The sequence below is a fragment of the Ursus arctos genome, unplaced genomic scaffold (assembly GCF_023065955.2).
Source record: "Ursus arctos isolate Adak ecotype North America unplaced genomic scaffold, UrsArc2.0 scaffold_12, whole genome shotgun sequence".
NCBI lineage: Eukaryota > Metazoa > Chordata > Mammalia > Carnivora > Ursidae > Ursus > Ursus arctos.
In genome coordinates this window covers 31,826,731-31,845,641 of record NW_026622786.1, presented here as the reverse complement: position 1 = coordinate 31,845,641, position 18,911 = coordinate 31,826,731, and the positions used below count along the sequence as shown (strand labels likewise).

The window sequence follows — 18,911 nt, the reverse complement described above, 5'->3', positions numbered from 1 at the left end:
TGTATGTAGTTAACGCACAAAAATAAATAGCTAACACAGAAACAATTAAAAGGTTGTAAATAAAATGGGATTAAACAATTCATTTACCAAAGCTATGAATGTGTTTAACTACTTAGAAATAAATTGAACAAGGAAGGTGCAGGGAATACATGAAGAAAACTTTAAGTTTTCTCAGGGAGAGAACATAATAGTTTGCTATAATTGAGAATAATTATTATCTTTTAACTTTCTGCCTCTGATGTACAAAATCACAGTTCAACAAAACCTTTCTAGGGATACGAAAGAACACTAATAAATGGAAAAAGAAATTTTATTATCCTATAAGGACACTGAATATTGTAAACATGACAATTCTAAGTGAGTCAAGATATTCAAGTAATTCCAATAAAATACAAACTTTTTTGTGATCTTAACAAAATACTACAGTTCATTTGGGGAAAAAAAGGAGAAATGCTAGGAATTAGAGAGGACAAGTCTTATCAGATAATAAACTATATATATAAAAAATTTTATTATTTGAGAGAGAGTGAGCAAGAAAGAGAAAGAACAGGAGCAGGGGAGGAGCAGAGGGAGAGGAAGAAGCAGACCTCCCGCTGAGAAGGGAGCCTGAGGCGGGGCTCAATCCTGGGACTCCGGAATCATGACCTGAGCCAAAGGCAGACACTTAATGACTGAGCCACCAGGTGCCCAGATAATAAACTATATTATAGATCTATGACATTTAAAACAAAATGGATACTCAAGAAATAGAATTAAATCCATATGGTAATTGATTATGGATAAAAGAGATATTTCAAATTAATCCTGAAAATATATTTAGCAAAAGATTTATTTGGAGACCACTGGATAACCATCGAAAAAAATTTTTTAAACCATATTTCTATTTCACACCCTACACAAAAAAGATTAAAAACTTAAATATAAGAATCACACTGTAAATGTTCTAGAGGACTAATGGCTGAATTTGTTTTTAATAATTTTGAGGAAGATCACACTATGAAACAAAAACCCAGGATCATAAAAATATTGAATTTGAAAACACAGATATATCATATTTTATATAGCAAAAAAAGCCATAAACAACAATAAAAACAAAATATAAACTTGGAAAGTATTTTCTTAAAAATAGTACTTACAAAACATTAAGGAAAAGGCTAGCAGGGCATTAGAAAGATGTATGTGAAGTTGAAAAGAAATGTAATCGAGTAACCTCATTCATAAAAGATGCACAAAGTAGGACAGTGATATACTATTTTAACCTATTAATTTGCTGAAGATTAAAAAGTGTGATCATTTCCAGTGTTGATATATAGATAAAGGAAAAAAACGTGTATTTGTGCGCTCTTGGTAGAAGTGTAAATTGCTGAAATGTTGTTTAGAGATTACTTTGGCATGGTTTGTCAAATTTTATTTATTTTTTTATTTTTTTATTTTTTTAAAGATTTTATTTATTTATTTGACAGAGAGAGACAGCCAGTGAGAGAAGGAACACAAGCAGGGGGAGAGGGAGAGGAAGAAGCAGGCTCCCAGCGGAAGAGCCTGACGTGGGGCTCGATCCCAGAACGCCGGGATCACGCCCTGAGCCGAAGGCAGACACTTAACGCCTGCGCCACCCAGGCGCCCCGGTTTGTCAAATTTTAAAATGTGTGTAGAGGTGCCTGGGTGGCTCAGTCAGTTAAGTGTCTGCCTTCAGCTCAGGTCATGATCCCAGGGTCCTGGGATGGAGCCCCACATTGAGCTCCTTGCTCAGTGGGGAGTTTGCTTCTTCCTCTGCCTGTCGCTCCCTCTGCTTGTATGCTATCTCTCTCTCTCTGACAAATAAATAAATAAATAATCTTTAAAAAAATTTTTAAATGTGTATATTCTTTGAGAAATTTCACTTCTTGAAATTTATCGTGTATATATCATGTTCATTGTATAATCTTATATATGTATGTATATATATGTATATATTGCAGACAAGGTTGCAGCATTATCTTTGATAGCAAAAGAGTTGGAACAAAGACCTAAATGTTTACCAGGTGGGAATAGGTTAAATGAATTATAGTATATTCATATTAGTATCCATTAAAAAGTTTGAGTCAAATATAGAGATATTAATATTCAGGGATGTCCAAGATATATTATTATCTGAAGAGAGCAAGCCACAGGAAATTGTGTCCACTATGACCTTATTTGTGTAGCAAAAAAAAGGATATCCAACTCTTGTGGGTGTGTATGTGTTTAAATACATAGGTTCTATATATAGAAAACAATCTGTAAAAAAGTGGTTGTCCCTGAGAATGGGACTGAGTGGCTGGGAAGAAGCGGGTCTTTCAAAAAATAGTTGAGCTTTTCCGTAGTGTTTAAATATGTTGTTGTTTTACATGAGCTGTATTAACTTAAAAATAAGTTAGGAAATTTTCAAAAGTTAACAAAAGGCCCGTGTCCGTAGCAGAGGCTCAGTACCCTGCCCTGATCCCTCCTTGCTTTCCACTTTGGTGGACAGTGCCTGACCCTCAAGCTTCCAGTAACTGCCCTTTTTTCCTGGGGGCTTTTTCTGGCCCCTGAAGCCCTCTGCCTACCCGTACAGTAAGCTGGAAATGCCAAGGAGCAAGCGCCCCTGAGGTGCAGCCGCAACCAATGACGGACGTGGGAGGTGGTGTGTAAATACTTCTGTTCCCACGCCGTGTTAGTGTGTCCCCACTGGGACTAAGTTGCGGTTACCCAGGGTAGTAACTGGTTTGATGATGCACCCTTTATTGGCTGCTTCTGCTTCCCCGTCTTACTTCCTTTCCCATGTTTTCTTTACATTCCCAGTAAGCTACAAGTACCCACATCCTTGTTATTTATAGCCAGCTTCTGGGGCAACCCAGACTGGGACACGGTCTCTGTGTGGCTGCAGGGCAGAGAGTGATGTGTTCAGGTGCTGAGCTGGATGGTTGAGCAGTTCTGTCCAGGACCATTTCATGTTGATATCACCCAAGTGAGCATCTAGAAGCTACCAAGTGGAGGTTTTGGTTTGTGGAAATCAAGACACCCTTTATGCATTAGACAAAGAGTTCCTTAGGCTGCCAGGCTGGTGAGCTGCAAGGGTGGGCTCCTTTTGGTTTCTCTTCTTGAGTTTTCTGGGAAACTGAGGTAGGCTGAGGATCCAAAGAATCAGACTTGAAGGATTCAGAGAATTTACCTGGGTGGTTTTTTGGCATCTTCCATTTCCTTGAGAGAAGATGCTGACTCTATACAGAATGGTTGGAAGGGTGTGTGTGTGTGTGTGTGTGTGTGTGTGTGTGTGTGTGTAGGGCATGGGGCTGGTTGTAGAATCTGGGGAACTTTTCCACAGGCTGTGGTGTAGGTGTTTGCCCCAGGTCCTCAGTGTCCCAATCACAATCCGGCTTTACCCACACTTGTGTTCCACCTGGATTTATAGAGCTGTCAGCTTATAATTGGACTGAAGGGCTGAGTTCAGTTATGGAAACAGAATTTTATTCGGTTCTTATGTTTTCAACAGTTGAGTGTTTTACAGCTGGGTTGGTGAAAGGTTTTTATGATATTGGTGTCATGAAACATTTCATAGGGAGGGATAATTGAGTTTTTATTTTTACTAGAAAACAATGCTATCAGCCTGGCTTTGGGCACCAAAACAGGGAAGAACTCCATTAATGACCAGAATTCGGGGAGACCCAGTAATTATGAAAACTGAATTGAGACAAATGCAGGAAAACAACAAGATCCGAGAAAGCAAAAACTAATTTCGATTCTTCTGTAAAATTCTGACCGGAACAATGAAACAGTCAAGGACATTATAAATCCATTCATTTATTTCAAAATTTGCAAAACAAATCCCTTCTTATACATAGTATTTGTACAACATGAAATTATTATTCAATAAGTTGACATTTTAAACCTATTACTGCCTAAACCCATCTATTACTGAGCTACTCAGAGCACTAAGTTAACATTTACCAGAACATTCATCCTCACATCATGGGGAGATCAAGCTGAAATCCTTTATTTCATATTCAGATCTTGCCAGGTCAGGATTGAAATCGGCTACCTTCCTGATACTTTACTGAAAAGCCACTGTGAAACCCACAAAAGAATTATTATCAAGTTACTGCAGTTATTCAGCCAGATGTTGACTTTGATATGTCAAATCTCTGATCTTTAATAGAAAATTGATGGTCGTGCCCTAGGGGTCAGTCATATGCACAAGCAGGATAGGCCAAGGTTTGCATTAAATTACAGCCAGTCGTGTGGTCTCATTCCCTGGCAGCCAAAGTCAAACAAAGCAAATGGATCCCTTGCTAGTTGGGTCTCTTCATTGTTTTGTGTTGTCATATGGATTTGATTCTGTAATGGGGGACTGCTGGGCACAGTCCCCTTATTGAAATCAAAATCTGCCTTATTGATTTTCTGGAGAGAGTTTTTTCTTAGAGCACCCAGAAGTGCAGTAAAAGAAAAGCAACGGGTGCGATTTTTCTTTTCCTTTGCCTTGGATGGTTGTACCGGCAGCAGATTGATTCTGCCACTAGAAATCATATGAAGATATTAAATTATGTCATCAATCAATTTGTTTTTAGAGGATTGACTTTCTGCGTGTGAGCAGGCTAAGGAAAAGGAAACAGTAATTCCCGTATGGCTCAACCAGGGGGCAGGTGATTTGGCCATAATGCTCCCTTAGATTTGAGCTCTGGTAAAACCGACTCTTTCCATAATGATAATGGCTGACATGCTCCCATTTTCGGTATTGGAGGCTGGACAGCCAGGGGAAATTGGAGAAGAAGATCACAGCGTAAGGTGTGCAGTTTCCACGGAGATTCCAGTGTCATTAGAGGAGCTCAGCCCTCCTGGCATGAATCATAGACTGTAGGGCGAGAACGGACCAGCCCGTCCACTCCTCCCCGCCCCCCCCCCAACAGTGAAGCCTATGAGGATGCTGAGATCCAGAAGAATTGAGGGATTCATAGAGTCTCAGAGAGAATGAGTGCCCTAGTCCAGTCCAGGAGGTTGCTGAGCAAAAGGTTAAAAGAAAAATAAAATACAAATGGCAGTAAATGTCATTTTCTTGATACCGTTATTCGGCAGCTCAATTTTCTCATCTATAAGGTACAACTTCTTCATAGGGTTGTTGAGAGGATCACATGGGAGGGCTCGTTTCCCAGAGATGTGATGGTGTTCGTAGCTTCTCCTGGGACACAGCTCACTGGGGATGGGCCCTTGGCTCGGGTGGGGTGTGGCCATCACAGGATAGAAATGAGTTTGGGGCCTCCTCTCCTTCTGCCTGCTCCGAAGCAGTGATTTCTATGTTGTGCCGAGCTGACATTCGTGAGGAGATGGGTTCAGCACTGTACATGTCATTTTGCCTGGCTTTTCTCTTTCCAGGTTCAAGCAGGAGGATCCACTTAGGTTTCCTGGCATGGGTTAGTCAAACCCACTTCTAACCCCCTGCCGATATCTAAGAGAAGGGGATCTGAGCTCTAATTACAGAACACCTATATGAGGTGGAAACAAGAGCACATTGTCTGACTAGAGAAGGACAGCAGGTTACAGCACATTTTATTCATGTCGCTATAGAGACAGGGTGGCAACAGTCCTTCGGTAGAGTTTGTAATGATAACTTCCTCAATTTAAGTTGTGTTGAGAACTATTTCTAAAATCCCCTTCCAATGCCACCATGTCTGAAAATGTTTTGGAGAGCTGTACTACTGATAACAATTATATGTAACAATAGTTCAATGTAGGGGGAGTTTTCCCATAGGCCAAACATTGTGCTAGGTGTTTTACATGGATTTTCTAATTCCAGAGAGGGAGCTCTTTTTAATACTCCTAGCCTGCAGATGGGGAAAATAAAGCTTAGGAAAGTGAGAGCAGTCTCTCAGAGTCTTGTGATAAGTGGCCAAGCAGCCCTGAGTACCAGGTGTGTCTGAATCCAAATCTCTGACTCAACAACTGTGCCTTGCCATGCTGTTTGCTGGTGTAGGACGCAACAGGGGAAAAGAGAACTTTTTGCTTTTTTTATACACAAGTTTTCTGAAACCTTCAATGGAGGCACAGAAAAGAAATAGAAATCTATCCTGTCCTTTCCCAGGGTTTTGCAGGCATACATGCATGCATTCATTCATTGAACCCACATTTGTTCAGACTTGGGTGCATGCAGTCCTGTGCTAGGGGCCAGGACACAGCTGGGAGAGTGTCGGTTCTTGTCTAACTAATACACTCCAAGTGCAGGCTCGGTTACCATGGCAGGATATGGCCGTGAACAGGGTGGAAAAGCTGGTATTTTGCCAAAGAAGAAAACATGAAGAAATGGGGCTGGGTTTTGGAGAGGCCACCCTTTGTCCCTTTGCATTCCTGATCTTTTTGTTCTTCAAGACAAATATTCAGGTTTTACCTTTGGGGGAAGAAAACACGGTGAGGAGCTTCAAAATGTACTTTGAGGAAGGTCTTCTTCCAGGTTTGCGGGGGGTGAGTGCTGGAAACGACATTCATCTGACTCAAAATAAATACTCATTAAATAATTTCGAATATAAGCCACGGGGAGGCTCTTTTAAATCCGGGGTCAATGGAAGCCACCCAAATTTGCAGCTGGCGTCATCCCCTCCCCCCATGAACAGAAGTGTGTTTTAATGAAAGAGGAACACTAAACGCTTCCCCCGCATTTTAAGGCGTCGGACTCTGATGGAGCGAGTTCTGCCTCACAGCCAGAGCTGGCCCCTTCCTCACCCGGCCCCTTTCATCTGCCTTTGTTCCGTGTCTATGCTGAGGCTGAGATTTCCCCACCTCTCTCTGTCTTACTGTGGCTCTGAAAGATGATTGCCTTCTGGTGAAGCCCTTTCCCCTTCTTCTGTACCCAAGCTCCGTGTTCAATGAACATCAAAAAGCCTTATCATACCCTGATGGTTTAAATCTTTAAACAGAGCGTAACAGCCGGAGTACATCCAGACCGCTCACATCCTAGAGCCTTGTCACTATGTGTTCCTGCAACAATTACCAGGAGAGGGAGGCTGCGGAGTGAATCAAGTAGCGAGTGTTGTCTCCCCGGACTCCATGCTGCTGCTCTGATCAGGACTTCAGCAAAATTCTGTTTGAAATGAGAATAGACTAATTTTCATCTGACTCTTCTCAGAGGAATCCCATGTGGTCCAACACGCCAAGGGTCATCATTAGAAAACCGCCTTCAAAAGAGCTGAGGCTTCTTGTGGCAAAGCTCTCTCCCTTTGTTAAATTTATAAACATTTATGTAAAAATGTATACATTAATTGTTCAGGCTCTTCTCAGCCTGGAAAGCTATGCCCAGGAATGTACTTGGGGAAATAAACTCATAAAAATACCCCAAGTCAGGATGAAAATGGCCTCGTTTTGACGGAAAATTCAGAAGAATTCAGTGATCAAAGGCGATTCTTACTCCCAGCTGTTCAAAGGGACTTCTATTAAAAAAAAAATCAGATGTGACCAAGAATAGAAAAGAACTCATTAAGAGCTTAATGAGACAGTGACAGGTGAAGTCATCAGTTGCTTAAACACCGTACCGATTTCCCCCCCCCTTCCGTTAGAGTTACTCATTTGTTTTCCTGGATTCAATTTTGGTTTCCTGTAAATCATCGTAAAATGCAGAAAAGTTCACAAAGGAGGAACATTTTTCAGTCCCAAGTCACTGGGCATCTACGTAATTAAGATACCATCTTCCCCACTTGCCCCTCGCCTCTATGGGAGATGTTTGCAAGCACGTCCAGGAAAACAAGTAATTGAATCGCTTCTCCTTTCCCTCTTCATCGGTTTTCTTGGGACAGAGAACCCACAAGAGTGAACAAGCATGCCAGGAAAGGTGTGATTTGGGCAAGTTTAACACTAAGCCTTATAACCCAAAAGAGAAGGTAAGTTTTTGGTGTCCTTAGAGACGTGGAAATCAGGACCCCTAGAGAGAGATGACTGCATACCCTTTTACAGCTTTTGTCTTGCCACTTGGGGTGTTTATAAAATACCAAAACAAAGCAAAAGAAATTTCTTTCTTTTTTTTCTTTTTCTAATTCTCTAAGCAGCTTAAATCCCCTTTCACTTTCCCCAGGCAAGACTGGGATCTCTTGCTCGTTTCCAGGCTCTGACCTTCCTGATGCTGGTCTCCCAACACTAGTAGCCAGTTTTTTTATTCTTTAAGTGCTAGAGGAGTCATGAAATATTCAGACACTGGGTTTCCCTGAGACCAATCTGGTGGCTTTTTCTTTGTGCTAACTGCTGCTTTCTATGCATCATTCAAAAGGTACATACCAAGTTGTCAGCCCCTGAACTGCTACTTGGTGTTAAACATGAATATTTGTAGCTTAGCAAGGGACTAAATTTAAAAAAAAAATTAATATTTGACAAGCCCAAAGAAAGGCATAACAGGTCCAGAAGTATCCATTTGAAAGGTTTTTTTATTTGTAAAAAGTCAAAACTTTTTGTACAACTGGGATGATTCTGAGCCACAAAAGGTTTGTTTTGAAAGAACACTGATTACCAGACTTCTTCCAGGAACCTCAATTCCAACTCTGCCATCATGAACACGGCAGCAAGTTGTTGTTGTTGTTGTGAGTGTGGGTGTGGATGGCAGGAGGAATATTCATTCCGCGCATGTGCCGCCAATCTTCCGTGACCGGAAAGCCACGCCAGATGTTAGAAGGCTGAACATCAACTCTACCTACAGCAGCAAAATTGCCTTTTCCCACATTTCTTAATTAGAATTAGAATCAGCTTAGAACTAATAGAATCTCTTATTAGTCACAAAAAGAATGGCTGCCTCTCCAGTTCAAGTGGCATATCTGCATAACTTACAGCCTTAAGAGCTTATAGTCCCTGGTACTCTTGGCTGACTGCCTTTAACTCTCTCATATTAATGAGTTGTTCTAAATTTAGTCTGCCGTGACAAACTAATATTAATACAGTATTTTATGGCCCAGAGCATTGTTAATACATAGGAATGAAACCCAGAGTCAAAGGAAGGGGGCGAGGGAGTGAGATTACTTTGTGTGATTGTCAAGATATAAGATAATCCAAGTATGTAGATATTAAGACTTAAATATAATACACTGCTTATGGATTTATATTATGTGAAACATTTTCTATTACTTTAAATCCTCATGGCATTAGTTTCCTATTTTCAGGGGTTTATAACTTGGCCATACAAATTCACTCTGGGCCGGAACTTGGAATGCAGGGTCTTAACCTGGGGACATTTTATTTATTTTTTTTCTATTTAACCAAATTAAAAGTCAGTTTGGCCATTTTTAACCCAGGCAAGTGGCGAAGGACGAGCACAGATTGGGGTGCGATTTTGTGTACAGAGCTCTTGCTTCTTTCAAAAAGCGAACCCCAAGAAAACTATAAATCCCGGGGAGAATGTTATCAAAACAAAACGGAACAGAAAAGCTCCAAGTGCCGTCAATAAACGTGATGAAGACATTTTTTTCCTTAGATGCAGATTGGACCCCGGTAGTGGACCCTGGAGGAGCCGCCGGTCTCTGGGCATGGGTGCGGGTCGCCAGTCCCGGGCAGACAGCACATTTGTAGCATTTGCAGAGGGCGCAGCTGTGTGCGTGTACGTGTGTGTGTGTAAATGTAATTTATATTTGTCATCTGTAACGAAGTCCAAGAAGCATTCAGTGTGGGACCTACCCTCTTCTCGAGCGAGAGGCAGCACTTGCTTTTTAATGAATCCACAACTTGAGGAGAAGGAAGGCGAGGGTCATAGTTATTACCCCAGGCAGCTCCAGGCTGCCAGGTGTCTCAGTCTGGGAAACGGTGAGGTCCACGCAAGTGAGGAAGCGGTGGTGCGTGAGCTCTGGCCAAGGCTGCTTGTGAAACTCGTGCTTGAAGTCCTGTGGCATAGAGAAACCAGCCAAAACGAAGCAGCGTTTTCATCCTAACTAAAAGCCTACCGCGAAGCCAGCTCCGTGGGTAACCTTTAGGATGTGTGGGTGTCCTTTGGCAGGTGTTTTTTTTTTTAAAAATCTTTTGAGATTTTTAAAAGGAGAGCCCATATGGGAAACTGTCATTGTATTTCTAGGGCATTATATTTTGTAACCTGTAGAAAAATGTCATTTATTGGGACTTGAAAATTTTCCATATAATATGGAGTTCTGGGACACTGAGGGGAGTTGATAAAATTCTTCTCTCTTTTTTATTTTCCTGTTCATTCTGGCAGGTCAGTGCTGATTAATTCCTAGAACATTCCCTTTCTGTACCAAGCTCTTCTCAGGGAGATGCTGGGAAAGGTTTTCTGCCTGGAATTTCACAAAAAAAAGAGCAATTTCTTCTTATGGGCAATGGGAAGTGACTGCTCTTCAGAGCAGGAAAGAAACTCAGCTGCCCTGATCCAGCACGAGATCGTCAGATGTCTTCCCAGAGCCTGGGAGTGGCTGAGCAGCCCCAGCGCAGAGCGGCCAGGAGCATCCTGGCAGCAGGTGGAACCGGGAGGCATGCTCATAATTTTTGGATTCCCAGTACTGGTGACAGTGTATTGCTGAGTGGCAGTGCATCTGAAGAAATTGAAAATAGCAACAAGACAGAATAATACATTTCAAAAGCAGTGGATTCCCCAGTATAAAAATGTAGTCAAATATAATACCAGAAAACAGAAATATCCACTTTGAGGTTTCTGGTTTAAGGAGACAATTGTGTCTTTTTGTAAACTTCTTAACCTCATCATAGCCTTCCTGTTAATGGGCTAAAATAAAGCATAAGCTAATAACCAGAGGCAGGTTAGCGGTTACTATCTGCTAAGACGAACAACTCCCCTCAGGGCTACTTAAGGTAAAATTCCATCCCTGTTGCCCTAGGACGACCAGTTCCGTGGCTCCCGCTCTGTAGATGCCGGATCTCATCTAGTTGAGATGCGTGGCTCACATTGTTTAGATTTAGCTGTTGCTTCTACATAACACATGTTGATGTATTTTTGAGCTAAGAAGATGAATTTTTGCTTTGCCAAAAGAGAAAATAACTTCTGTATTTTATGTTACACCTGCTGAGTTTCATAATCAAATTGAAAACCAGGTAGGGAGAGATGCTGTTGGATTTTTAAGCTTTGTTACAGATTTGAATTGGGGTTTCGTTTAACAGAGGTTGGCTGAGCATCTTGCATTGGGTATGGTTTTAAGAAAATCTAGATTGATTTTTGTATGGCAGCTTCAGGTGAGATAATTTGCTAGAACTGACAAAATGAGTCCGTCTTCTGAGCAAGTTTTCCTTTCTGGCTCTTCCTTGGGATTTAATTCTTCTTTTCCTGTTTTTCTTTTTTCTTTGGGGCCGGGGGAAGGATGCTCTTTACCTTTATTAGAGCCATCTGTTAAAATTGAAGCATCTTTCAAAGGTCTCCCACCATTATAGCTGAAATTAGGTTGTGTCTTTAAATTTCTATTTTTTAAAAAAAAGTAGCGCACCCACATTCACATGGTTCAAAATTAAAAATATAGTGTACAGTAAAAAGTCTACCTTTCAGCACTGTGATCCAGATGTCCACTTTTGTTCTCCTCTCCAAAAGTGGCCAATATTAGCATTTTTCTCATTTATTCTTTCAGGAATATCCTGCCTCTGACTGTCTTTCCCCTTTTATACAAGTGGTAGTGTTCTTTACATATTGCTCTGCACTTTGGTTTCTTTCTCTTAGCAAATCATAAGAAGTCCCTTCTTCCTCCCCCCCCCCCCCGGACAGCACTATATTCCATTATGATTGTAACAAAATTAAGTTAGAGTTCTCAACTGGTAAACATTTAAGGTATGTCCAATATTTTGCAGTAAAAATACTGCAGCAAGAATAGTCTTGTATATATGGCGTATCATATATTTGCAAAAAAATCTGTAGGATAAATTCCTAGATAGGTAATTGCTAGTCAAAGGAAATGTACATTTGTAATTCTGATGGACAGCGCTAAATTACCTTCTGTGCAGGTTGTACTGATTTACGGTGTTGGATGAGTGCCTAGTTCCCTACCACCTGACTATGCATTCAGTGCCTTATCAAAGTATGCCAATTTGATAGGTAAGAAAAGAAGACACTTCGATATAAGTTTAAAATCCCGTGTCTCCCACTATGAGTTGAAGTAAGCATCTGAAAAAATACTTAACAGCTATTTGTGTTTCGTTTTTTTGTGAACAATCTGTTTATGTCTGAAACTACTTCCACTGAACAAGTCGGATCACTTATATTCCAGCTCGCGCTACAGAATCATGGATTGGGAATCTGAAATTAGAGATTCTAGTCAATACTTTTCAGTTTGGACCAGAGTACTGGGGAAAACCTCTGTAGCTGATATGAACATGAAGAGCATGATGGGATTTGGTTGACATCCCCCCTTTTCTTAAATTATGAAAGCCCTGATTTTACCTGAAGGTTTGAAAACAGAGTAGGAAGTGAAAAGCCTCAGGTTGCGTAGGATTGAAATTGTGTTCAACATCGTTCTTGTAGTAGACTGTATCTCTGCACTGCCCCCGCACCCCCGATCTGTTCATGAAGATACTTGTTTGCATCCCCTATTAAACGTAGGGGACCTTATAGTCAGACGACTCATATATTGATCTGCCACTGAAGACCATAGAACAGAGATTGGAGGGATCTGTGGCTCATTGCACCAGCCCTATTTTAACCTGTTTATCAAAGTGCTTTACTCTTGCTATTTATTTTGTGAGCTTAAAAAACTTTAAAGAAAGATTTATTTTAGGGAGAGCGCGTGTATGTGCATGAGAGTGAGAGCCTGTGAGTGGAGGGGGGTGGGGCAGAGAGGGAGGGAGAGAGTCTCTGCAATGAGCTGGGAGGTCAGTGTGGGGCTCAGTCTCAGGACCCTGAGATCATGACGTGAGCTGAAACCAGGCGTTGTCCCTTAAACCAACTGAGTCACGCAGGCACCCCAGCTTAAAAATTTTTTTAAAAGAAATCTAAAAGATATAGAGGACTCCTGGAGAACAAGGGGAATATATAGCCTTATTCCCAGCACTCAGAGCTAATGGTTAACTCTTTCACATTTGCTTCCAGCCTCTTAAAATAATTACATGATTGGCTATAGTCCCCTCTAACCGTGAGGGTTTTTTTTTTTTTTTTAAGATTTATTTATTTATTTTAGAGCGAGAGCATGAGTGGAAGGGGCAGAGGGAGAGGGAGAGAGAATCTGAAGCAGATTCTGCACTGAGCGTGGAGCCCGACATGGGGCTTGATCTCACGACCCTGAGATCACGACCTGAGCTGAAACCAAGAGTCAGACACTTAACTGACTGTGCCATCCAGGTGTCCCTAATCTTGAGTTTTGTTTCTTTTCCTGTTGGTGAGAGACAACCACTGTCAGTTTAAAAAGAAAAGGTGTGTGCATGTATATATATTTGCATATATACCTGCAACCTATAATCCATAAACAGTATATACTATTGTTCTGAGTGCTTTTTAAGAATATAAGCAGTAAAATGGTATAACATTCTGTATCTTGCACTTTTTACTTAACATCATAGCTTTTTACAGATTTATCTATGATGACCTATGAATATATATATTAATATACATATGTCCAGATTATTCTTTTAATTTTTTTGTGTGGTATTTCATTGTCTGACTATAACACATTTTGTTTATCCTTCTCCAACTGGTGTATATTTAGGTTGTTGCTGTAATTTTGAATATATATTCACAAAGACAAACTCATGGGATCCTTACGTGAATCCAGGGATACGTGTAAGACAGGACAAGTGAGGAAATTCACACACAGAGCGGTTAGATGACTTGGCTAGAGTTGGTTATATTCTCAGATAGAATCCAGGCTGCTTAATTCATTGTGTAAAACCTTGTCCCTCCCTTATACAGCTTTTCATTCCTCAAAACATGGAGTATAGTTTAAAATTTGTGCTCACAGTCTGGGTTGAGAATACCCTATGTTTCCCTCATTGACATATATTCATATCTGTATCCATGTCTGTATATCAATTTTAGCTCTGTTTTAAAGTTTTTCTACATTCAGTTAATTTTAAGACATAAATTAAAAAATGGCTGTCTAAAAACCAGGTATTTTAGTAGATGCCAAAAAATCCAGATAAATTTTTCCTCATGTGTATTCAAGTTCAGAGAAAACATTAAAGGTCTTTCACATAGCAAGTCCCCCCTAACTTAATTCTTTTTCTAGAGATGTGTTCTTGATATATTGCTGACATTTTTTTTTTTTAAATCCAGGACCAGGATTTTATAAACTTTTCCTCCAAACTGCAATTTCTATTTTCTTTTGTGATGACTAAAGCATTCAAGTCGAAAGGACAAGATTGTCTTTCTCAAGCAAGAATTGTTCTCCTACGCACCAGAATGACTGGTTCATTGGAGGATGAGGAGCTGAGAGTCAACGGCACTCAACAATGAGCGCGGCACTTGAAGATGAAGAAGAATGTTTATATAGAGTGTTGCTTGTGGACTTACAGAATATTTGAACTGAAGGGATGTGAGACCATTGAGGTAGGACTTGCCCATGGTCACATAGGGTGATAACAGTTAGACTGGAGCACATGAGGATTACATAATTTCCAAATAATTTAGTTTTCTTGTTTTTCTAGAAAAAGAGAGGCATAATGTTCTGTGGCTTGTTCAGAACTAAGGAGAACAAAATTTTCTGTTAAATAAATTTACTAAGATCAGAATATTTCACTTTACAGTTATGGAGAGATTGGATTCAAATATTTGGCTAGTGCTAAGTGTGGGACTGTCATCACTGCATATCTAATTGGGAATGATATATTGGCGAAATCATGAAACTGTCACAAAGTCACAGTCTTGGAATTGCTTCTGCAGAAAGAAATTGGCCTGTCTTGCTAGCACTGCCTTCAGAGGGCGTTCAGTTGGTGTGGAACCTTGTCAAAACTCAAGCCTTACTTCCTTGGGGGAGCAGAGCATTTCTGGCTTCTGATATTGGATCAGGTGTCCCCCCTTTCCTGTGTGCTCCCAGAAAGCCCTGTGTCTATCCCCATCTTAAGCATTTATGACAACATTTCACCATGCCCTGATTACATGCTTGTTACCCCCACTTGGCTGTGGGAGCCATATGCTTTAGGACCATGTTCATTCTTTTCATCATTAAATCCCACGTGACTACCAGAGTATGGGTACAGAGTAGGTAATCACAAAAGATCATTAACAGACACAAAAGATGAGTGAATGAGTGAGTGAATGAATGAATGCTCTAGGAGGAATATCATGTCTTAGGCAGAAATGTGCCCTCTACACAAAGTGTAGCATATAATTTAAAACATGCTAATTTCTCGTTACTGCTAAATAAATAAAATGTATTAACATTGTATGAAAAAGTTTGAAAGTAGAGATTTTTCTTTTCTCCCCCTACTGAATTAGAAGTGATGAGTTGTCTACTTGAGGATATAGCAATTTTCCTGTATTGTTTAAGAACATTATAATTCTTGGCTTTTATGGCAAAATAACCACCTAGAAGTAAAGAAATGCCTATTCATACAAACAGTCTGTGGAATATCCGTCACTTCTGTGTTGTTTTATTGACAGAGTGGGAAGCCATATTCTCTCTCATTTAGTTTTAGGTAAGTTCTTTAGCTGTGTCACCAGCTAAAGGAAACACATGAAGCTTTCAATTCCTGTTCTTAGGTTATCAAACGGAAGAGCCTAAAACATCTAAATTTCACAGTGGTAAAAGTATCCGGCTGTAATTTTAATGTTTTACCAGTATAACATAATTTTGAAAAGAAAACTGGGCAGTATCCACAAAGTAAAAATGCAGCGGTTGTTTCTGGCATAAATGTGGCTCTAGTTGAGGATTCTACTTGATGGTAAGATTTGGGTCTCTTGTTTGAAGCCCGTGAGTGCTTTAGAATCCCAGGGCCTTTTGGAGCCTTTTAAAGAGTTTTCTCACTAGAGGGCAGCATTTGACTAAATGTCCAAACAGAACATTTCCTGGGGAACTGGGACTATCCAAGCAGATCACTTTAATAACGCAGTTAGCGGCCTTACATGGCTTTCTAATTCGATTTGTTGGGCTGGGACCCAGTCTGGTTTGATAAGCCTTTAGAAAGGAATTTTAGGGATTTATTCCACTAATAAATACGAATTGTTTTTAGGCAGGTATTATAACAGATAATAGACATTATAACTTTGTGGAAGTCACGCTTACCCTAGAGCTTCTATTGCCTAGCCTTTTAAATGCACGTACATTATTATATTTAACTATTTATTATTGTAACTGAATAAGACACGAGTTATTGATTTATCAGCTCTCTTTTCTTTTTTCTTTTTTTTTTAAACCTTTCCAATCACATTTATTTCCCAGTGGGTCTTATCTATATTATCTTTCCTCACCTAGATTTTTTTTTTTTTTTTTTTTTTTTTTTTTTTTTTTTTAAAGATTTTATTTATTTATTCGACAGAGATAGAGACAGCCAGCAAGAGAGGGAACACAAGGAGGGGGAGTGGGAGAGGAAGAAGCAGGCTCATAGCGGAAGAGCCTGATGTGGGACTCGATCCCATAACGCCGGGATCACGCCCTGAGCCGAAGGCAGACGCTTAACCGCTGTGCCACCCAGGCGCCCCTCACCTAGATTTTTAAGAGTGAGCCCTACGGAAGTGTTGTGGATGACTACAAGAGCTGCCAGTGGAGGACCTTGCTTCTGGGAGATGGCCTTCCTTTGATCTGGGCCTCAAGCATAACCCATGTGATGCTCGATGATGCTCAAGGAACAATGCTTTTTCATTATTCCAGAGAGCATGCCCAGAGGCTGGTCTACTGCGGGACATTTAACACCCAAAAAGGTGGCCTCATCCTTGATTTTCAAGGACAAGAAAGTAAGCCATTTCTTGATCTTCATCATAATTCTGTCAGTGTTGGGACAAAACCTCTTATTTTCCAGCATAGAGCTGAGTGTACAGTGGGGACATCTGGGATATACGGCTCTTTATGGAGATTAGACATGACGGCCAATTACCAAACTGCAACCTGCTATTTGTTAATAGGGGCCTGGCCACGGAAGCCGATGTTGGAGAAAATGGCATTATCTTAATAGTCATTAGGTGTTTTTTTTTAACGTGTTGAATTATTGCCAAAAGAAACTGTTCAAATAGTCATTTACATCCATAAACATACACACGTAGGCACATATACACATACGTATATTGTGCCATTGAATTTGTGCTTTCAAATCTTGATATAAATTTATTCCTGTTTTTCTAGGTGAAAGTGATCATCATATTTAGATGCTTGCTCTTCCTGCTCCAATTTATGTTTGGATGAATTATCGAAAAGCTTTAAAAATGCTCCTCTGAGGTACTATACTGGGCTTCTGATGACTATGTTAGTAGAAGCTCAATTTCTTGAAGATTGTAATTGTTGGACAAGGTAATTTAGGAACAGATACTTTTCTAAGGAAGGCCAGTGAAGATCAGAAGCATCATGAAGGGCTTTGTTCAAGACTAACATCTCCAGCTGCCCTGGTTATCACCAGAGGGAGTAGTGGTTTGGGATCCCAACATGGCACCACGGGGAAACATGGTTGGGACAACATATTTAGCCTAAGGGATCTAAGAGTAATGTCAGTAATGGAAAGGAAGAAAGAGTAACTAGTACTTAGAGTAGTGTTAAGAGTATGAAATCTGCCTGGGTTCTAATCTCGCCTCTGTCACTTACTTGCTGTGTCTCCTTGGGGAGGTTATTTAGGCTCTCCATACCCTTTGTCTTTAAAAGGGGGATGAGGGGATGCCTGGGTGGCTCAGTCAGTTAAAAATCCGCTTTCAGCTCAGGTCATGATCCCACGGTCCTGGGATGGAGCCCCACATCAGCTCAGCGGGGAGTCTGCTTCTCTCCCTCCTTACTGCTCATGCTCTTTCTCGTTATCTCTGTCTCTCTCTCAAATAAATGAATATTAAAAAAAAGGGGGATGAAAATAATCCTACTTCAGTAGGGTTATTATGAGAATCAGATAGCTGATGCTTGTAAAGCTATTAGAACTGTGCTTTCTTAATTAACATATTAATAAACATGTTTATAAATAAAATATTGAATGCCTTCTGTAAACCTGGCATTTTCATAGACGTCGCTTCATTTTGATTTTTAATCTAGCTCTGTGAGTCACTGTTATTAACCTGTTTTCACAGATTAAAAAAGAAACAGGTTAAAAAAAGAGTTGGTAAATGGCCCAGGAGCACAGGGGAGGTGGGGGCGGGGTAGCGAACTCTGAGCTGTCACCTGGGGCGAGGGATAGGTAAGTGTTACTTCAAACAGAGTGACTCTGGTCTGCGCTGGGAACAAGCAGTGCCAGAAGCCAGCCCAGGATTTGGCCAGACCTCTTGCAGAGCGGGAGCCCACCCTATGTGGAAGGAGACACGAGGACTGTAAACCCAGGACTTGGTCCTGGTCCTGGCAGTCTGAGTACAGCCCCTCTCCACCCAGGAGCCCCAGGCCCCTCTCTCAGGGAAAACACCCTTTCCTGTGAGGGAGTGCGCACAAACCTCTTGGAGAGGAATGTGCTACCGATGTAGTAGGTTAAGAGTGAAGCCTCCTTGGGCTATTTCCACAACTGGCTGTTGTAGGTAATGCTGCTGCTACAGGCATTGGGGTGCATGTGTCCATCGATTAATGAACGGATAAAGAAGAGGGGGTATGTCTATATACCTATATCTATATATAAAATGGGATATTACTCAGCCATAAAAAAGAAGGCAATGTTGTCATTTGCAATGACATGGATGGAACTGGAGACTATTACGCTAAGTGAAATAAGTCAGAGAAGGACAAATACCATGTGATTTCATTCATATGTGGAGTTTAAGGAACAAACAAGCAAAGGAAAAAGAGGAAACAAGCAAAGGAAAAAGAGGCAAACCAAGAAACAGAATTTAACTATAGAGAATGAACTGAGGGTTATGATGGGGGTGGGGGGCGGGGATAGGTGATGCGGATTAAGAGGGAGCTTGTGGTGATGAG

General features: G+C 40.8%; 1 pseudogene; it reads left to right on the top strand.

Moving 5' to 3' along the window:
• LOC125282878 (uncharacterized) overlaps positions 1 to 18,911 on the top strand; it is an 89,543-nt pseudogene that overhangs the window by 46,455 nt on the left and 24,177 nt on the right.